General features: G+C 38.8%; 1 protein-coding gene across 1 annotated transcript in view; it reads right to left on the bottom strand.

The window, feature by feature from the left end:
• Nucleotides 1-23,234, bottom strand: part of MPHOSPH6 (M-phase phosphoprotein 6) — a 619,684-nt gene that overhangs the window by 523,118 nt on the left and 73,332 nt on the right. The window lies entirely within an intron of this gene.

Genomic DNA, 23,234 nt, shown 5'->3' with positions numbered 1-23,234 from the left:
ATTAAATCTTCTGCCATTTTCAGCATATGCTTCTTAGGTACAGAACCTGCAGAACTAGGGCTGACGCCAGAGGAAGATAAACCAGGCCTGACCTTGGAAGGAACCTTAGAGACAGAAGTAGAAGGCCTAACCACCTTATGCAAAGAAGGGACTACAGAGACCTGAGAGGCCCCCTCAGCCTGCCCCGACTCCTGAGAGGCCACATCCTGCAAAACTAAGGCTCCCCCTGAGACTCAACTGAAACCTCGGCCGGATCCACAGATTCCACCGTAGTTTCTAAAGAACCGGCGTCCGTAACGGACGACTCATCCTGCTTGGACTTTAACGATTTGTCCTTACGCTTCTTAGCGGTAGCGGGCGGAGGATCCGACGGCATATTGTAATTACACCGCTTACCGAAGACAAGCCTAGCACAATCTAACCTATGTTTAATGGTGCGCTTATTAAATCTAGCACAAAAGCGACACCCGACTACGTCGTGCTCAGGCCCCAAGCAAGGAATACAAAGAGAGTGGTAATCCCTATGAGGTATCTGTTTCCCACAAGAAATACAATTATTCACTTTTTCTGACATCCGGATTTAACTGAGGCAAGAAAAGACAAAAATATTCCCCAACGGGGTACTTAGCCCAACTTGGTCTTCGGTCTGAAACTCAAAATATGAAAATTTCAGGACGCTGAACGGCACTTGCAAAACGCTGCTTCTGCTTCGGACCATGCGGCAAGAAAGACTGAGGATATGGCGTCGGTCATGCGCTTTAGTACCACGGCGTACTGACGTCAGATCTGAGCGACCATGACCGACGCCAGCCTAACACTTTGGTATTCGGGCCGACCAAGGACAGCAGACTACCCACAGGTTATGACTGCAACAATGTGAGATGAAGAACATCCAATGCTTCCTTGGCCAAAAGAGAATCATCAGCAAAATTTCTGGTTAGTCCTGCTGAATTTCCAATAGGTCCTTTTGAAGAGGCAAGGGGGGATCCACATCCCCCTCCATGAAAAAGAGAGAATCCACCTTCCAGGCCAAGGGGTGCGGGACCCTGGAACAGAACTTTGGAAGTTCTGTTCATGGGGGAGGCAAAATGGTCTGCTTGAGTCATACCCCACTGATGGATCAGGTCCAAAACCACATCCATGTGTAACTTCCACTTGTAGGACTGGGTCATATACCGACTTAGTGAGTCGGTAACCACATTCTGAGCTGAAGGGACATACTGCCTGAAGTGAAACTTGGGCTTTGTAAAGCTAATTCCTAGGCATGCAGGGCTAGTTTGCAAAGGAGGTAAGACTCTGTTCCCCCCGCTTGCTGATATACCAAAAGGCCATGTTGTCTGTGAACCACCTCAACGCCTCTGGTTTTAGTTTAGTTTTGTAGACCTGTAGGGCAAAAATGAGGGCCCGCATTTCTTTGACATGCTCCTTTGTTTGTTTGGGAATCCAAACATCCCTGACCCTCCAGGGCTGCAGAGTGGTACCCCATCCTGTGTCTGAGGCTTCTGTATACAGCTCTTGAGAGGGGAGGGGTGGATTGGAGGGGGAGACCAGATTTTTAGTCATCTGTTGGATCCACCAATCTAGCTCCCTTCTTATGCAGAGAAGTAGGGGAATAATGAACTCTAAGGGGTGGGAGTGCTGCATCCAGACTGTCTTTAGGAACCACTGAATCTTCCTCATGTGTAACTTGGCTAAAGGGAGCATTAATATTGTGGATGCCATGACCCCCCCCCCCCCCCAAGATGTGCAAGAAGTTTCTGGCAGACAGGGATTGAAGGGGTAAAAGTCCCTGGAATTAAGTCAGGAACAGCACCTTTTCTGAAGGAGGGAAGCCAACATTTTTTGTTTGGATCCTACACCCCAGGAAAATGTGGTCTTGTGAGGGGGTCAGGGAGGACTTTTGATAGTTGATGAAGTCTCGTCTCTCCAGAGGACAGAGAGAGCGAAGGTGAGATCCTCCTGAAGTTGATCTGAGGACCGGGCTTGGATTAGGAGGTTGTCTAGATAAGGGAAGATTTGAATTCCCTGCAGTCTGCAAAATGTTGTGACAGGAGACAAGTATTCTGTTAAGACCCTTAAGTGCCATAGATAGAACAAAGGGCAAAGCACAGAACTGAAAATGAAATAAAGCAGCAGAAAAATGCAAACATTTTCTGAACAAAGGGTGAATGGGGATGTGAAGGTAAGAATCTTTGATAGATACCCAAGGATACAATGAATACTTGAAGAATCAGAGGTAGAAGAGATGGTAGGGTCAGCATCTGTAAGGAGGGAACTTTCAGGAAGTTGTTCAAATGGGAAAGGTCCAGTATGGGTCTCTAGGGGCCATCCTTCCAGAGGACCTAAAAAATCCTGGAATAAAACCCATTCCCCCATAGAGAGGAAGGGACCTCTTGGGTTGTCCCCTTGGCAAGAAGGTCTGAGATCACCCAAGGGAAGAAGCACATTTGTTCTTTTGGTGGCTGTGGGATGCCTTTGATTGAGGAGTATTTTTCCCACACTATGAAATATCCTGTCTGGACAATGGTGAGGACCCAAGAGTCCTGGGTGATCCGATTCCAAGCAGCAAGAGATTGGGATGGGAGAAGGGATTGGATGTCTCTGGAGGCAGATAGGCTACATGGTTTACAGCAAGACTGAAATGGCGGTTTAGAGACTGGAGTAGATGATGCCGATTTAGAGATGGATTATGCCCGTTTCCTACAGTTCCCCCCTTTGATTCAGAGGAAGTAGATAACACAGGTTTCCTTAAAGAAGTCTTTGCAGGATAGTTCCTCTGGAACCCTAGCACCAGGGACAGAAGAATATGCTTGAAGCTCTGAGCTCCTTTCCTTTCTCCTGTAAGGATAATAACTCTGCAGCTGAGCTAACAAAAAGTGCTTTATTATCCAGGGGAGCATCCATCAATTTGGCTTTGGTTATCTGGTAAAGGTTGTAACCCAAGCAGAGAATATCTCCTAACAAATGAACCAGAGGCAGCCACCCTGGAGGAGGCATCTTCTGCATTTTAACTGCACTTAATATAGAGTGCCATCCCCTGCTCAGAGGAATTAAGGATAGCTGCCACTTTAGTCTTCGCAGGGGAGTCTGGGAGCTCTTTAAGGAGCTTCCCTGCACCTGAGAGGAGAGCCAAGGAGTATTTTGCCACATGGGTCTGGTAACAGACTACCCAAAAGGCCAGAGAGCTAGAGGTGTAAACCTTTTTCCCTAGCCTCACCATGAACTTTTTCTCTTTATTAGAGGGCAGTAGGGAAGTGGAAGGTAACAATTTGAAAGCCCTCTCAGCTGTAACAGAAATGGTTACTGGCTCTGCAGAAGGGGCCTTAAACAGGAATTTGGAGTCTTCAGGCACCTTGTAAAACCTGTCTGGACACTCGGGAGCAGGCGGCTGAGAGTATGGACACAAGCAGCAGTACTCAGGAAAGCAGGCAAGACTGGTGGAATGGCAGAGGATGACAGATATTCCATTTGCATGAGGTCATAATACCCTTTTCTGTATTTCTGAGACAGACCTTCCCCCTTTTTGCCCAGATTGGACACTTGCCCTTTCCTCAAGAATGTACCGGTGGACTCCTTTGGGGCTTCCACTGTGGTACCAGCCGATGGGACATCCACCACATCCGGGACGGCCTCTGGGCCTACATCGGCCTCAAGTGGGATGTCTGGAAGAGAGGGCACCTCTACAACATCAGGCTGAGGGCTTATTGGCCTTCTTTGCACTAGGCTCGTCCGAAGGACCAGATGTTACCCTCCATTTCCCGTGAAAGGCTCTTAAGGTGCTGATTCTTTAAGTAGAGCTTGAGCGAGGCTACACGGCCTCTTAAGGTCTTGGGGACAAACGATTTGCAGATAGTGCAAGCGGTGTGATTGTGGTCTGGGCCTAGATAGAAGAGGCAGAGGTCGTAGGTGTCTTTATGTGGAATTTGCCTTCCACACTGACACTTGCCCTTCCTAGCGGACATGAAAATCACCACAAAACACACAGTAGCACTAAAAATAAAGAAAGGAAAAACACCCAAATGGGGCACTTATCTGAAAGTAATCACAGTAATTTTACAAGCTTGCTTTCAAAAAGACCCAGAGAAAATTTTAGTCATCTCTTTCAAAAGGAGGTGAACAGAGTTCCCCACAAATGGATCAGTTCCTGGAAGTCCCCTTGTTCAATTTCCATTTGTAAGGGTTTTGTCCAGGTCCTGCTCAGCTTGCCTGCACTACGAATTGCTCTGAAAGAATACAAGATGCTTAGAGGCTTTTAAAGAACGCTGAAGAGATAAAAGTACAGTTGTGTACATGTACCATAAATGTAGATGTTAAGAGAGTGTATTCACTGTTGCAGTCATCACATTTGGGTTATCTGCTTGCAGTAGCCCTCAGTCAGAAAGTCTTGGGTCCTCCATCGGTTGCTGTCTTCATCCGTGACGTCACGTCGTCAGGGGTATAAAACATGCAGCCGACGCCATTACATCAGTTTTTCTTGCCCCAGATGTCAGGTGCCCCCCTAATGGGAAGCAATTAAATATATAAATGTACAAGGTTATACCTCCAACAAAAATGCAAATACACCAAAAAGCTTTTGAGCATAGTAAAGGAGAGTAGAGGTATAGTAAAAGTAGTAAGGGGGCTGGAGGGAGGGTAACCAGGACTGCTGAACATCTGCATTTATGGCAAGTGTACACAACTGTACTATGTTCAATGTTTCACTTTTACAGTCATTACATTTGGGTAGATTCCCAAAGCTAAGGATGGGAGGAGGAAATTAGATAGCATTAGGACCAGCTATAAAGGCCCTGCAAGACTGCAGTGACAAAGCCAGCTCTGGATTTAGAGAAAACTGGCTCATGATAATAACTTGGTGAAAGTATGTAAAGAACACAGTTAGGATGTCCCTCTTAGGGACGCCTCTGAGAAAGGCTTTAGAGGTAGATGCAGCCCTGGTTTAGTGGGGTCTGATGTTTTCCATGGTGCTTGTAGCAGAAATTAATGCAATGGCCTATCCATTTGGAAATGGTTTGCTTTGAAATAGCCTTCCCCTCTACCCCTGCAGCAAATGCTGCCAGCATTTCAGATTTCCTTTGAGGTTTAGACCTGTCCAAGTAGAATCGAAGTTGTCTGTGCACATCTGAGTGCAGTATCCATTCCCCTTTGTTCTGTGGATTAGGAAAGAAAGCTTGGCAAATGAATGGACTGATTAAGGGCCACACTGGATACCATCTTGGGCATGGAGGGATAGGTCCTGAGGGAAACCCTGTCCGCATGAATGATAAAAGGCTCCACTGCCATAAGGGCCTGTAAGTCAGATACCCTTCTTACTGAAGTGACTGCTAAAAGGAAAGCTGTTTGCCAAGAAAGGAATTTTAAGTCTGCAGTAGCAGCTGGCTTGAAAGGGGGGGAAGAGTAAGTTTCGCCAATACAAAGTTAAGGTCCCAGGCTGGAGTTGGAGCTCTCCTGGGTGGTTGTAATTTTTTGGATCCTCTGAGGAACTGCTTGAGTAGTGGATGAAAGAGGGGAGGTTCTGTATTATAATGAGCTGAAATGGCTGAGGCGTGAATTTTGATGGAGGAGAAAGACAGGCGCTTGGAGGAGAAAGACAGGCCCTTGTGAAGCATCTCAGTTAAGTATTGTAAAATCTGAGGTAGACTGGGCACTGCTGTGCTCATTCCTTGAAAAAGGTTCCAGGCACAGAATCTTTTCCATTTTTCAGCATAAGATTTTCTAGTACTAGGCCTCCTTGCCTCTAAAATAATATCCATCACTGGTTTACTGAGGGATGGTAAAGGAAAGATTAGGTAATTAGCCAGGCTGCTAGATTCAGTCTTTGAAGCTGAGGGTGCAGAATCTGGTTCTCTTGCTGAGACAATACGATAGTAGTCAGAGGCAGGTGCCATGGGGCCAACAGTGACGCACTGCGCAAGAAGGGGTACCAGTGTTGGCATGGCCAGTCCGGTGCAATCAAAATAGTAATTGGTTTGTCTTGTTTGATCTGTAGTAGTACTTTGAAGAGCAGAGGAGGAAAGGCATAAACAGATAGGTTTTTCCAGGTGAAGGACGGGGAGCATCCACTTTCCAAGCTTGTTGGTAGGGAGTCCTTGTGCAAAATTTGTCCAATTGATAGTAGTGGTGGAGGCAAACAGGTCTGATATCTGGGCTCCCCCATTTGCTTGTCAACATGTTGAAAATTCTTGGTTCCAGTTTCCACTCGTGTGGGTCCATGAGGTTTCTGCTTAGTTCGTCTGCCAGTGTGTTTAGTTTTCCTGGCAGGAATTGAGCTTATAGATGCACTTGGTAGCTCAGGGCTGTGTTCCACAATGCCATGGCTAGTCTGCATAGGGGGTAAGAATGTGTGCCCCCCTGCTTGTTATGTACCACATAACTGTGGTGTTGTCCGTCTTTGCCATTAATTGCCCTGGAAGAATGTGGTCCTTGCAGGCCGTCAGAGCATTCTGCACCGCTAACATTTCTTTTTGATTGATATGCAGGTGCAATTGACTTGGGTTCCATTTGCCCTAAATGCACCTCCCTGCCAAGAGAGCCCCACATGCATAGTCTGACGAGTCTGTTAGGGTTTAGGCGGCAGGGGGTTGTGTGAATGGTAGTCCCTTGTTTTGGTGACAGGCCTCTGCCCACCAAAGGAACTCTAGGCGTAGGCAAGGTACAATACGAATCATTGCTTCTAGATCCTGAGAGAGTGTTGACACCATAATCTTTTTAGATACCATTGTAGTTTCCTCATATGCAGTCTTGCATATGGAATTAGAAGAATGGAGGAGGCCATGAACCCCAAGGCTTGTAGTATTTGCCTTGCAGATAGCAGGGTTTTTGTGGCCACTTGTTTGAAGTGGATTGTCAAATGAATGTTTCTCTGGCGTAAGGAAAGCCATCTGGGAAGTTGTATTCAAGCTTGCTCCCAGGAATATAATTTGTTGACAGGGTATCAGGTGTGATTTTTTTTTTTGTTTATGGTGTACCCCAAACAAGTTAGCACCCTTTGTACAAAGGCCAGATGCTTCAAAAAGTGTGTCCTGGCTTTCTGCCTGAATTAGACAATTGTCCAGGTATTGGTATATTTGAATATTTCTTTGCCTGCAAAATGCAATGACTGCAGCTAGGCACTTTGTGAATACCCTGGGTGCAGTAGATAAGCCCAAGGGCAGTCCAGAGAATTTGACAGTGCGTGAAGCGTAGGCATCTTCTGCAAGATTCCCTGACTGGGATGTGCAGGTATGCTTCCTTTAAATAAAGTGTTGCCAACCAGGCGTCTTTGCCTAACATAGGGAACAACTGGTGAAGAGTCAGCATCTTGAATTTTGGAATCACCAGAAAGGTGTTTAGACAGGTCCAGGATAGGACACAATGAACTGTCTTTTCAGGGTACCAGGAAAAGTCTCAAGTAGAAACCATGTCCCTTTTCTTCTTCTGGTACCAACTGAATAGCATCCATGCTTAAGAGAGAAGATGCTTGCTTTTGGGCCATTGCCCACTGATTTGGGGGTAGATCTGGCCACCCACTTCGTGATGGTAATGTGTGGAAGTGAAGTCTGTATCCTTGGGACACTATTTAAAATACATTTGTCCTGGGTAATGAGTTCCTAGTTCATTTCATGAAGAGTAATCTTTCTCCCCAAAGGGGCAGACAGTTGAGAAGTGCTTGGCAGTTTTAAAAAAAAAAATAAAAAAAGAGCCAGCAAACTGTATTCTGATGAATATTTATTGTAAAACAGCAAATTAAATGACAGACCGGTTTCGGCTGGCAATTCACACAGCCTTCTTCAGTGTGAAAAAATCATCCAAAGTTGTTAGTCAAAAGACAGAGTACGATTGGTTAACCTAAAATTGCTCATTGAGACCTGGTGGGAATAACCCCCTAACTTAATAATCCATTTTTTCTCCTTAGAGTTTAGCAAAGAGTGTAAACCCGTTTTGTTCAACTTCTTGCCTTTAATAATATCAATTCAATTATGGTGAAAGAGAACTTTGCAGTGGGATGTATGATATGATGTTTGTACAGTGCATTTTGAACTTTAAATTTTTTAATGTTGCTAATGTGTTCAGAAATCCTGAGTCGCAGTGGCCGTGACGTTTGTCCTATATAAAATGACCCACAGAAGCATATTGCCAAATATATGACCCAGTCGGAACTACAATTAGCAAAAAAATTAATGTCATACACCACAGAAGAATTTCTACTGGAAAATTGCTTGGTTTTGTTGACTTTGTTGCAGTTGGAACAATGGCCACATGGAAAACAGCCAGTAAGAATACCTCCTGTTAATGTGGTTTGTATATGGTGTTCTGTTCCGGAGTCATGTGCATGTTTATAATGGTTGAAACAACCACTTAGATTCCTACCCTTCCTGAAGGAGAACAAACATCTTTCAGGGATGATATTGGATACCTCAAGATCATATTGTAAAATGTTCCAATGCCTGTGTACACTCTGTGTTAGTGTGTCAGAATTCCTACCATAAGTTGTGATAAACCTAATGGGTTGTGATGCCCTATGGTAGTGCTCCTTATAGCGTAGCAGTTCCTCCCTCTTAAGTTTATTGACCTTGTTACTGGCATCAAAGACATGTCCCATTTTATAACCTCTACATCTAAATCTGTTGGTCAAGTCCTTACTTTGTTCACAATAAAAGGCCTCATCAGAACATATCCTCTTCATCCTAATAAATTGTGATTTATGTTCCTGGCGATATGTGGTGGGTGGAAGCTGGAGGCATGCAAAATCGTGTTGTATTCAGGATGTTTTCCGAATACCTTAGTATCAGAAGTGTGATCAGGCATTCTACTGATCAATACATCTAAAAAGGTCATAGTGTTGATATCATATAATGTGCTGTGAACTGTAAACCCCATTCATTATTATTTAAATAGACCAAAAAAATCCAATAATTCATCAACTCCACCCTTCCACACCAACCAACAATTGTCCAAATAACGCCTCCATATATCCATAAGATGTAGACAGATATTATTACGGCTATCATAAATGAGATCACGTTCAACATAAGCCATAAATAAATCAGCATATATGGGGGCAAATGAGGACCCCATTGCTGTACCTTTTGTCTGCCAGTAACAAGTGTCTTGATTAATGAAAACATTATCATTCAAGACATGTTCAGCCAGACCAATCATAAATTCATTATACTCCGTGGGATATAATCCTGCTACATCAAGCCAATATGCTAAAGCTTCCAAACCACCACAGTGGGGAATATTGGTGTACAGAGCACTCACATCAAGAGTAACCATAAGCCAATCTGGTTCAAGCTGCATTTCAGAAATGATTTGTAGAAAATTGGTCGTATCACGTGATCGTATATGAGGTAATAGTGGTTTGATTTGTTTGGTAAGATAGAGATAAGGGTTCAGTGATAAAACCCTTACCAGACACAATTGGTCTACCCGGAGAGTTAACCGCATCTTTGTGTATTTTAGGCAGGAAATAAATATATTGATTCATGGGATCCTGAATCATAAGTTGGTGCATCACATCACTATCGATAATGGCTGCATCTCTGGCATTTACCAAGAAATCATCAATTGCTTTTTTAAACCTAAGAGTAGGATTAATAGCCATTTCAAAATAGTACTGTTTGTCTGAGAGTTGTCATTTAGCTTCTTTGTCATAATCTGACCAGTTGAGCACAACTGCTCCTCCTTTAACAGCTGTCATGATTATTCTGTAGATCTTCAATGGCTAGTTGTTCCATTCGTGTAATATTATTTGATCTGGGTCGTGAGTTTGTAGTTTTAAAAATAAGTCATTGAGACAGTTTACCATGGGGGGGGGGGTTATTACTCCCAGATTTGGAAGTGGAGGCCCCCCCCACTGCTTAGTCCTGTGCATACCCTGGGACTGATGCCTGGGAGCTCTGCTCGCTCTGGGTTTGGACTGAGAAGGTCTGGAAGAAGCAGGAAAGGACCAATTCTTGGAAGGCCAATGCCTACGAAACAGTGGAGGTTGTATTTGTAAAAAACTTAGTTTGCATAGATTTAGCTTTTTCCTCCATTTCTTTTTTAAAGAACTTCTGCCTGGTTTCCAAACAGGTGGTCCTGGTTTAAGGGAGCATCCAGTAATTTCGCTTTAACATGATCTGTCAAGGATTGCTCCTTAAGCCAAGCATGCCTTCTAAGTACAGACCCAGTTACAGCAGCCCTGCAAGATGCCTCTAGTGAATCAAAAACACATTGCAAAGTATGTTTTCCAACTTGTTCAGATGAATGCAGTAAATCCTGCAAATCCTTATTTTCAGAACAAAATCGGGATTCAACATCATTTTCTGTTTAAGCAATCCAATAACATGCTGCTAATACTTTAACATATGAAAATGGCAGTTTAAGGCACTTATGGCCAAAGTTGCAAAAGTGTATACCTTCTTACCCCATCTATTCAGCGCCCTGGTGTCTCTATCAGAGGGGTAGGATTTCTGGCAGTAGTTGCTTTAATGCCCTTTGGTCCCTGAGAAATGGTCTCAGGATCCGCAGTAGGATTTTTAAAAAGGAACTTGAGAGTCAGGGACCCTATAATATCCATCAGGTTTTCTGGGCGCAGGAGGTAGAGTCAGGGGCCAAGCTAGATTCCAAATAGGCATCATCAGCAATGTCTAGTACAGGAGGTATGGCTAAAGGCCTGTGCTGGGGTAGGAGTAAGAAATCCCTAAGACTCTTTTTAGAATCAGAGAAATCCTGACTTTCTCAACGAAAATGCTCCCTGAGGGTATGCAAGGTTTCAAGGAGGGATCCTCTGGGGGGATGCAGAGGGAACAAAGTCCTCAGCATTAGAATCCACAAAGGCAGACAAGGGTAAATCCTGGTCAAAGGAAATAGAAAATTCAAAATCCTGATCAGAAGTATCATAAGCAAACTCTGTCTTTGATGTCTTAGAGGGGGAAGGTTGGCTTCCCCTGATTAAAGTAATAAGGTCTTCAGCCATTATCATTTGTTTTTTTAGGCATAGAGGCCTGGCCATGCGGTCTGGGCGTCAGTTTTCTAGGCATGGTTCGAGTTTTAGGGCTTTAAGAAGAAGATGGTGTTGGTTTAATACGCAAGTCAGTAGGCCTGAATACACCTTCAGAAGCCAGTGCCAGCACAGCGGCTCCGGACCCATCCAAGGTAGAAACCACCACAGGTTCCACAGTTGAAGCATCTCGGGGCATACCGGACTCTGAATGTGGTCTCAGTAGAGGCCTGTGAATCTGAAGTAGCAGGTATCAGGAGCTGCGAAAGTGCCCGAGTACCAGCGAACTGGCGACTGGCTTAGAAGAAGCATCGTCGGCAGCTTTGGACCTCGGCGGCCTGTCTCAGACTTTACCTTTGCATTTTTTCAGAATGTTGTTAGTTGGATGGCTTACCGAAGACATATCAGGATAATTGAACCAAGCACCAAAATATTTAGAAGCGTAAATATACAGACGACAGACAGTTCGTGGTTTAAATACGGCAGAAAACAGACAGCGAGGTACGTCGTGGTCAGGGCCTAGGCAAGGAATACAGTACGAATGAAAATCTTTGAGGTATTTGCTTTCCACAAGCAATGCAATTATTTACTTTTACGGACATCGGTTTAGAGCAAGAAAAAAAAAAAGTTTCCCCAATGGGGTACTTAGCTTTTAGTTGAAGACTTCGGTTCTGAAACTTGAAAATGAAAATTTCAGGAGTCGGCTGACAGGCACTTGCAAACTGCTTCTGCTTCAGGCACCACACAGCAAGACAGACTGATGTAATGGTGTCGGCTGCACGTTTTATACCCCTGACGACCTGATGTCACGGAAGGGACAGCAACCGACGCAGGACCAAAGACCGTTAATCAGGCCGACTGAGGGCTAACTGCAAGCCGATAACCCAAATGTGATGACTGCAACAGTGAAACACGAAGAACATCTTCCAAAGCAGCACAGCAGTCTATATACAAGATATGAACAAGAATCTGTTTATGTATCATATCACTGCAGTACAGCAGTCTGCATATAAGATATGAACAATAACCGCTCTGCTTGTTTACGTACCATATGACTGCAGTATTGTCCGCAATCAAATAAAAAGGTTCCGGTAACCATAGGTAGAGAACTTTTTAAAGCATGGATCACAGCCAGCATCTCCTTTACACTGATGTACATTGCTTTGTCTGAAGGACTCCACAGGCCTTGCACCTTACTGCCATGGAAACAGTTCCAAGCAAAATCTGAGGTGTCTGTTGGGAGAGATTGGCTTGGGGTATTAGCAGAGAAAAGTGAGACCAGGGTTCAGCTGAATTTGTTGCCTCCAATATATTTTCAATTTTAGAAAGTCCAAAACTGGAATTTGATGCTCTAGAGAACAAAAATGCTGCGACCATGTGTTTTTCTTGGATAAATCAGACTGACTGGAGAAGCTCATGAAAAGGTTCCTGAAAGAATCCTTCTTTTTGCCAAAAAGCCTTCTGAAGAGAAGTATCTAGAAGGCAGCCAAGAAACACAATCATGCAAGACAATGTCAAGTTGACTCTGGTAGCCCAGATTGGTAAAAAGAGGCACAGCCCATGTTAATTGCTCCTGACATCTGGATAAAAGACTGTAATGACAAACTGTGTAAATGAGGAAAAAAGGGGAATGCCATTTGCTCTGCAATAAGTTGCGGCTGGAGCTGGGCATTTTGTAAACACCCTTTGAGCTATAGTTAACATAACCAAGAAACAGTGTGTGTTAGAAATTTCTTCAAGCATCTAGAAATTGCAATGTGACAATCAGCATATTTTAAGACTAGTATTATATAACTCATGGGAGGAGTGAGGGGGTAACAGTCTGTATGGTGAACATTTTGAAGTATGGTACATTCACAAATATATTTAGAAACGAAAGATCTAGTTCCGGTCTTGGACAAGCCTCTTTCTTTGGAATCAAACATTCTGGAACAGAAGCCTTTGCTATTTTGATTTGCAGGCAATGGTTCTAGCATCTTTTTTTTTTTTTTTTTCAAATATTTTTATTTCAAAAATGTTTTAAAAAACAAACAGTTAATAACTTTTACACATCAAGCAAGACAAAAAAAGAGAGAACTATTTACATAATGTACAATGGCCAGAGATCAAACGAAGTTAAAGGAATACAATCATAGTTACACAGACAAAAGTATGCTTTTTAACAAAAATTAAAATAAGCAAGAGTGGTCTTCTTGCTTTCTCTCTTTTTATGAAGGTAAGGTTTTAACCATTTTAATTGTCACAATTAGGGAGATAACTTTCTCCCAATGATTATTGATCAATTTCCTAGGAAAGATTCTCATTTCCTTGACTTTGATTTCCAATAGTGTTACTTAGAAAATCTTCAAAAGTTGGGATGACAGGAGAGTTCCATTTCTTTAGGTCCAAAGAAGATCTTTCTTTTTCGTAATGGAGGTTTCATTTATATTCAAACGAATCAATGACTGACAAAAGAAAGGAATCAGTAAAAATGGCTTGCAAAAATTTTCCTATATCCTCCCACAATTTCAAGTGAACACCCCAACATAATAGGAGACCAGTTAGCATTACATGCTAGAGAACACCTCCAACATAATAGATCAGAATTGCTAAATCTAGCTATTTTATTAGGAGTAGTAAACACTTACATGCAAAGATCTTCCAGCTTTGTACATTTGAAGTAACTTAATAGACTGTAATATGTCTACTTTGGTCTAATTTAGTAACAATAATGGACAATCTTTAATGATAAAATTCCAGAATTTCTGGTTAGATTTTATTTTATAATTAATAATAATTTTATTTAAGTTAGAGATTAAATTTGTCCAACTAAAGTCTCTATATATTATTTCATACAGACAGAATATAATTTTAGGCATGGATTTAAATGAAGAGTTATTTATTGTTCTACATAGATCTTTTGCAAATGGTATTAGGCTGTTAAGAGCTAACCAGTCATTATTTGGCAGATTAAATATGCTAATTATTTGATTTACATCCACGACTGACAGATTTTCCATACATTGGTACCAACATGTGAAATTGTTTTCTCTCTATGAGAAAAGAGCATTTATAGGAATATTGAAGTTTTTTTTTTGTAATTTTGAAGGGGGTTAAATAGCTAAAGCCATAATTTAAATGTCAATATTATTGTTCACAATGCTCTGAAAAGTGCTGTACATGTTATTTTTATATAATTTAAATTCGTAGGTTTAGTGGAATTATATTGCAAGTAAATATGCCAGAGTTTACTGTTCTATTCCTCCAGCTGCATATTTTTTGCAATTTTACTTTCTGCTTGGAAATATAATAGCATGTATTGTTTTCCACGCGGAAGAAACTTTTGGATCTATCCAATTTATCACTGTTTTGAAAATGGATGCTTTGATACAAGATTCTAAATCCGGGAAGTTTATGCCTCCCATTTCTCAAGGCCTAATATGATTAAGAAAAGCTATTCTTTTTTTTGGGGTACCAAAAGAAATTCATAAAAATTCTGTTCAATTCTTTTAAGATTTTTTTAAAAGGGATAATAGGAATAGCTAGTGCGATGTAGTTTACCCTTGGAGAAGTACCATCTTTATTAGCTGTAAAATATCTTCAAAAGTTAAATTTATTCCATTTTCCTGTTAGAAATTTAAGGGTATTCATAATATTATTATAATTTGTGGATAGAATTCCAAATTTTCACATAAAACAATCCCCAGATATTTTAAGGAGGAAACTTGTTTTCCAATTATTTGATTTGTAATATTAGAATTATTCTTATTTAACAAAATACGATTTGATTTAGAAGTATTAATTTTTAGACCTGAGATGTGATAACATTTTTCAGTTAATGAGCTTAACTCACTTAATGACTCATCTGAGATAGCTAAAGTGAGCAGAATATCATCAGCAAAGAGCATTACTTTTGAGTGGAATTGATTAAAAATATCAATACCTTTAATTCTGGGGTTAAAACAAACCGCAGAGGAAAAAAGTTCAATTGCTAAGGCAAACACTGGTGACATGGGGCATCCTTGTTTAGTACTTTTAGTAATTTTAATTGCTTCCAAAGTGAATGGGTTCAATTTTACATATGCCAAATTATCTTTATATATATGTTTATTAGAGTAATAAATTGTGGAGGGAAATCATAAATTTGTAGTACATTGAAAAGATAATTCCAATTTAATGAGTCAAAAGCTTTTTCAATATCTAATGCAACTATTAGGGCTTCAGTTTGGTCTCCGTTTAAAAGATCTATAGTGGTTAAAATTCTTTGTATATTATCATGGGTTTGTCTATTATGTATAAACTTTGTTTGATCCTCACTAATGACCCAAGTTAAAGATTTTTTGATTCTATTAACCAAAATAGACATAAGAAGTTTGTAATCATGAAATCTGTCTACATGCGCTACATAAACTGGGATTTTTGTTCTCCTTTAAAATAGTGTATTCAGGGAGTATCTCCAAGAAGGTGGAATAATGCCCTGTGAATAGGTTTCATTTAATGCTGACTGCAGCATTGTTAAGACAGATGTTAGAAATAACTTGTATATTTCTATAATTCCATCTATGCCTGGTGCTTTATTATTTTTACCGTCTGATTTTTTCCTTAATTTCTTTGAGCATAATTTGTTTTTGAATGCTTAAACTTAGGGTTTCTGGAATTTTATTTAAATGTGTATAATCTAGACACATATTAGCAATATCATGAGAAGAATCATTGAAGCTGTAATGTCTTGTAAAGTGTAATTTAAAAGCTTCTAATGTCACTTATGTCGGATACATTTTTCTTGTTTTCCCCTTCGTAGATTATATTTGTAATATTGTTTTCATTAGAAATTCTTTTGATCTCATTGCTAGGTTATGCATATACTTGGGGGGAAACAGAAAAAAAAATTAAATTTTTCCAAAGCCAAATTGGTTTTATGTGTTAGTATAACATTGTATCTATTTAATTCCTCAATTTTTTTTTTTTTTTTTGCAGCTGTATCCTGTGTATCCTTTAAGTTAGTTTCTATAATTTGTTTCTGAATATTAACTAATTCTGATTCCCATTCCTTTGCTTTATTGTTGCAACAGGAAATAATTTTACCATAATGAATCCCATAAAATAATCACTTTTATGTCACCAGTATTATTTGTATCTATTTCTAAATCTAACCAAGGCTTAAACTCTTAATTTAGTAAAATATGCTGAAATTCTTTTGGTAAGTCAGTCTTCTAAAATCCATTTGAAGTTTAAGGATAAGTGAGTTATGGTCTGATAAAGGACAGGGAATTATAGAAGAGTGGTATTTTCATTTTCAAATCTTAGGACATGTATATTTTATCACTGTGGGAAAATAGTAATGCATTTTCATTTTTAAAATTAAATGAGTATTAACTGCAAATTATCTATCCATTTTCTGCAAATTATCTATCCATTTTCTAAGTGTTCTCTCTGTAGAAGTAATACGGAAAGGTCTTTTATTTGTAGATTCCCGACTATCTAAATATACAATTAAAGTCCCCTCCCACAATTAAGTTAGCTTTTGAAGTCTCAATAAGTTATATGTGCTTTTTAACTGTTCCTACTCCTATACCTGGAAACCAATATAAGTTCACCAAAGTCCAAATTCTATTACTGTGTCTTATTATGTCTATTGAAAGAAGGCCATCCTTATCTTCAAAGTTATACAGTACTTGAGGAATGGTAATATTTTTCTTCCACAATATTAAAACTCCTCTATTTTTCTTACTGTTAGATGAATTAGAAAGTTTTATAAAATCATTTGGGTTCCAAGTGAAGTTACCATTAGCTTTGAAATGAGTTTCCTGTAAAAAAAAAAAAAAAAAAAAAAAAAAAAAAACTACTTGAGCTTTATTTACTTTTAAGTATTTAAGTATGTTGGATCTTTTCCTTGGGTTATTCAAACCATTTACATTCAAAGAGAGTAATACTAAATCCATCTAGTTAATTATTGAAATATTTGAATGAAATAATGATTTTTTTTTTGTTGCTGTGTAGCTTCCATATCATTATAATAATGATTAATTTCTTTAGAAATATATAATTTAAGATCTAAAAAAGGCCAAAAGGTAAAACAAACAAGTGTACAGAAGTTAATCTAAAATATAAGTATAAACAAATACTTAAAACCATCTTTTAAACACTGAATGAAAACCATTCCCAATCTGAAAAAACTAATAAGTTCAGACAGATTAACCCTCATTACTGAAAGTCAACCCTCATTACTGAAAGTGAACCAGACATTTAAGAGACTCCATCAAAAATTAGTCTGGAGATTACAATTAAATCACTCCAAACGCAAAACAAATATATTGATCAATGACACATTTAAGTATGAACATGTTTACAAAATCATTACTTGTATATCAATGTTATTAACAGACATTTAATGAAATTACTTTTGTGGTCAATTATAACATTATGAACTTAAAGAATCAATTTTGAACTGTTATTTCCTATATGCAAGTATATATTATTTATCATTTCTAATAAAGATTAATAGCAAGTACAATAAACTAAAATAAGACAGTTCTTTAGATTCTGTTTGTAATGTTGGCAGATTGCATTTTATTTGTGAACTGTACTCCAAGTTAGCCAACTGAGTTGTGTCAAATGCTGATGTTTCAGACATAAAATTGCACTATGCATTGTACATATTAAACACATGAAATAGCTAGTAGACTAACCACTGACCTTACTTATCAACCAAATAAATGAATAAACCGGAAATATCTAAATCCTATTATCAATATTATCTATCAGACTGCTTATTTAGCCTATATTAAGTGGGTAGTACCTAGAAAACCTTAACATAAGAGAAATCAAGGCAGCATATTAAAACATACTGAAATTGCCTCTATGACCTATATTTTTGTAGTTAATATTAAACTAAGGTTATTAAAATGAAATTGAATATAATACAGTTAATTTCATATAATTATCCACTTTTCGGTAATTCATTATATCATATTCACAGAAGTACTTTAGTTGAAGTACTTGTCATGTGTCAAGTGGACAAATCAAGTTATACTGAACTACAAGCACATTACAATCCTGCAGAGCTAGATAAATAATGGAAATATAGTACACAGTGTGCCACTGGATTCTTTTGTTTCTAGGATACAAGGAATGTGTTGTCCCTGTTATACAAGCTGCTCATATGTGTATTTTACTTTTCAACTATTGCTATTAACAACCATCAGCGATAGGGAACTAGTACACCAATTATGTATATCAAGTGTGATTGCTTTTACTACTGTCATAGCTGTGCAAAAATAATTACTTAAAAACCAGCTCCCTTACTTACTCTATTCCATAACATAGTTAAACAACCCTCACTGAATCATTGCTAGTGCCCCTTCTTTAGGGTTCATTATCAATCATTACTCCCCACATTAGGATATTAATTCAACTGCAGTCAAACATGCCCATCAATCCTTACACTGTGGGTCATTTAGGTTTAGTTCATATGTCAACTAGTGTTTATAAATTGTTGACGATGTTAGCTACGAAATCACAATGTATTTGTTAAAACGTAGAAGAGAATAAATACAAAATCCCTACCCTCACATTAGATACGGGCATCACTTTTGGCACTAAACTCTCAGTTCTCAGGGGAATATATTGGTCAGTGAGCTACCTTTTATAACCTGTACCACCATAAGTAGCATTTTATTTAATCAAGTAAAGTGAAACAATGTGTAGATTACTTGTGTACGATGATGTACATCTCACGGTCTTCTCCAGTAGCACTGATAATTACTGGCCGGCTCTCTAGGTCTTAAGATAAACATAGAAAGGACTTGTGGGCATTATTATAGTCTGATTGCAGGGCAAAGCACACCAAGTATCAACTGCATTCTCTATTCAGTTTAAAAACTCACCTTATATATACAATTTTTATAGCTGCCTTGTATTAGTGTATGATGATCTAGTCCTGGAGTTCCCATACCAGATGGAAATCATGCACTTTAATTTTTCCATAAATACTATGGAATGTACTCTATGCTAAAATTAAACACGCACATCCACACACACATATATATATATTATATATACATATATTATATATATATATATATATATATATATATATATATATATACACACACACACACACACACACACACACACACACACACACACGCGTGTGTGTTTAAATATACCTGTTATACAGTTTATCCCTTGCCCTCATTTTTAATACAAAGAAATAATACTTAAATGGTTGACATGGGTAATCTATCCAACATTGCTAAGCGACAAAGGACATCCCGAAAACTCAAAAATAATTCGTCCCTTTGATAGAGCATTACATGACATGGCCATGTCGTCTCCCAAAACTTCAAAAAAAAAAAAAGGCAAGACTGACTCCGGCCATTCAAAAGAGCCGGCAAACTGTCTCTTTAGCTGAAATGATACCTCTGAGCTTGCAGATAAAATGACAAAGCTGTTTCCTTTCCACCATACTGCAATCACACCACCTAAGCAAGACACCTCCTTGGCAGTCAAATTCCTTCCCTCAAACACACGAGCAGGCCCCATTCGCTGGTCTCCACACATCTTCTCCAAGTTACCATTGCAAGGCCTTAGGATTGGTTATGGTGACCTATGGTGACCTCTCTCAAAAGTCAGACCAGCCTCCAAGGTATGAAGAATAAACAGCAGATAACAAACCTCGTCCGCACTCCAAACAAATGAAAGTCTTGTCTTTCAAAATTTTCTGATTACAGCAGACAAAACAATCCAAAAAGGGAACCACCAAATCACACTCCGATCAACTAGGGAACGTAAGGGAAGAAAGGGAAAGCGCACACACACACACACACACACACACACACACACACACACACACACACACTAGAATGCATCTCACTCTCTCTAACAGTGTTTATGCATGATATGTTAGAGAGACTTATGAGAATTGAACCTGGCATGACTACTTCACAGTACACTACCATTTAAGAGTATCCTAGCAAGTTATGTACTGGACATCCATGTACTGTATAACCCTGCAAACTACATACACCGTGCATTGCTGTTCATCAAGAAAACAAGCTTGGATATAAAGTGTGTGTCATTAAAGGTCAGTCATTATTGACAAAGTAAAACATTTGAAAACATTTTTAGTGAAGTTAATTGACTAAAGTTTCGCTGCCTGACATTAAAACCTTTCTTTAATAGATACTGACAGCCTTGATAAAGGATTAGTATTGTTAAATAGAAATATTTTTACAGCATGGATGCAATTTTAAGATGCTGAACACAGAGGGCATATTGAATATTAGTGACATTTTTTGTCTACTGAGTGTATTGGAAAAAGACTATTTATTTCCCTTTCTAGTCAGAAGCTCAGAGCGCAGCCCAAAAGTATCAGGTTCACAAGCAGAGACAATCATCATTTCCTTCTCCATACAAATCACACCAAATAAATTAAGAAGAATCACCAGGACACAACTGATACAAGCATTAAATAGTACTAGTTTTCCTGACACAGAATAATTCTCATACTTTTTACCATGCTGGTTGTTCAGCATTCTACAGTATGAATGTGTACTATATGCGTGGGAAAAATGTTAGTTTCTTTTTTTTTTGACAGAAAACGTGTTTAAATGCACGTGTACATTCTAAACAAGCAGTTGTTTAACTGTGAAATCTTAGACTGTTCGTATTTCCACAAACATACATTTTTACCAATGTAGAAAAGCAATTAAATTACTTATTAAAAAGTTATTTAACTTGATAGTTTAAGGAAGTCATGACTAGAAAGACCCTGTATGTTTCTAAAATATATGATTCTAAGCTACTGACATAAGTACACACATTAACCAGTCGCAATATGTGAAAGGAACATTTAAATATGTTTCCTTGGCTACAAGATACTCTGTTTAAATTATTTCTAAATTCATATTAACATTGTTGATATGAAGTTAAACCAAATCAAACTATGAATTCAAAAACGTATTTCAATATTACTTGTGTATTAACCCTTGTTAAAATATTTTGATGTAGAATAGAAAGAGAAAGAAACCTTGGAAAATTATGCTCAAATAGATAAATTTAATACATACTTGTTAGTTCCTGAACATATAGTTTATATCTTAGTTGAATCTTTGAGAGACATGAGAGTATTTGTGGTTTTAAAATCAGTTTTTTTCCCCCTCACATCTGTCCATGCATTTTTTCAGGAAATCTTTTCAAGGATGAGGTAGTTTGACCAGTCCATTTCTTCAGGAATTGTAACGTTGTTGTTCCTCTTAACATATGTTGTTGCTTCATCGGGGTTATCATTTACGTGGAAAATTCTGATTTTGGCAGGATAGATCAACTGTGATTTTATTTTATTTTGTTTAAGAAGCTTCACCAATGGCCAGTTTTTTTCCCTTAATTCCAGAACCCTTGCAGAATAGTCATTATCAAACCTTATTTGGCTTTTCTTGCATGTTAAGGGGCTTTTCCTCCAGGCTGATTTTAATACAAGTTCTTTATCCAAATACGACAGAAATTTAATCATAATTGAGCTTGGGGAAGCTTTAGATGAAGAGGGCTGTGGTTTTCCTATAGCTCTGGGAGCTCTTTCTATGCCAAATGATAGTCCCTCCTTTAAGTCTAGTACTTCTGGCAGCCAGGAATTTAGAGAAGTAATAATGTCCTCACCTTCAGATTTCTCTGGGAGACCAAAGATTCTTACGTTGGTTCTTCATTCTCTATTTTCTAAATCATCCATTTTAGTGATTAACCAGGTATTCTGATATAGTAAGAATTCAGTTTGATTTTCATCTTCTTTTAGTCTGCCATCAATGTCATTCAGTGAAGTTTCCATGTTATGAATTTTATTTTGTTGTTGCTGTAATATTTCTTTTAACACAGTTTGTTTTTGGCAGTTTAAGATATTCCAGGTTTTCTGTAAAACTACCCATTTCCAAGAACATTTCATGTAGCGTTGAAGACATCAGTTGGATCTCCTTTCTCGGTGTAGATTCTGTGTGTGAGTTTTTTGTTCTGGCCATGTTTATACAGTTGATGTACTCTCCAGTTTTGTTTGACAGGAAAATCTCAAATCTCAAAAAAATGTCTTCAAATTTGATATAGATGAACTGAACTTTCCTTAGAGTTATACTGTTTCTAATTGAATAAACATAGTTTTCTGTATTCTAGTATAGATTTAAGGAGCTCTAAAAATATGCTGCTAACAGTTAGCCATCTAGGCTCCGGCCCCCCGGTTCTAGGATCTTTTAACTGTGTAAAGATGGAAAAACCCGAAGAAAATATTCTTTTTGATTTGACGGGTAGCAAAGGAGATTTTTGTATCCAGTGCCATCTGCAAAACCTCCTGCATCACTTTTAACAGAGAGTGAGAGAATTTTTTGACAAAAGGGGAAACTGAGGAAATTTCTAGAGATTCTGGCTGGAGGAGAGCAAAGGATGAAATAATGCTGGCAGAGTTATTCAGTACTGCTGGACTGTCCCCATTCTTGTTGTAATTTCTCTCTGGCCATCTCTTTTTTTTTTTTTTTTTTTTGAGGAAGTAAAGCAGCAGTCCTTTTACAGAAGGTAAAGAAAATAACAGTGACCATCCCAAATCCCATTAAATGTCAATGGCATGGGAATTCAACGTTACTTCCTTAAGTCTGGCATGAATCATACAAAGTACTACGGGAAAGAGAAAGGCTTAAGGGAGTACAAGATCACGCTGATACATCAAGCACCATTGGTAGCCATGTTGTGGAAAACAAGCTAAAATTACAAATAAAGCACAAGAGTGATTTTGAGGTGTTAAAATAGGTTTGGAAACTAGAGTGAAAAAAATTTTTTTTTTTTTTTTTTTTTTTTTAGTCCCAGGGTGGAGTTTTCCTTTAATAGCCTGAGGTACTTATACAATTTATCAGCTTTTTTAGGGACTGAAGGTTGAATATTACGATTACAGTCAGCATTCAACACATCCTCCAGGGTTAGCAGTATAGGAGGGATGGGAGAAGAATGAACTATGTCTGCCATACTATCTCCTCAGTTCAGGGGAAATACCTAGTTATGCTTATAAAAAATACCTCATTCATCCTGGCTATGGTCTGATTAAAAAAAAAATCCTTCACAAGACAATGAGAAAATAAGAGCACGGCATCAGTTTTGATGATTCACTACACATGGACCCCTTTGCTATTAGATCCAGAGAGGACAGCATTTTTACAAGTGGCAACCATGTTAGCTACAATACCAACTACAAAATCAGATTTATAATTTTACTTGGGTCCTGCATTTAAAGCATAGTTCTACATTTAAAACACAATGCAGC

This window comes from Protopterus annectens, chromosome 8.part0 (assembly GCF_019279795.1).
Source record: "Protopterus annectens isolate FY-2018-M chromosome 8.part0, PAN1.0, whole genome shotgun sequence".
NCBI lineage: Eukaryota > Metazoa > Chordata > Ceratodontiformes > Protopteridae > Protopterus > Protopterus annectens.
Note: the sequence above shows the minus strand (reverse complement) of the source record. Positions and strands in the feature narration are given on the sequence as shown.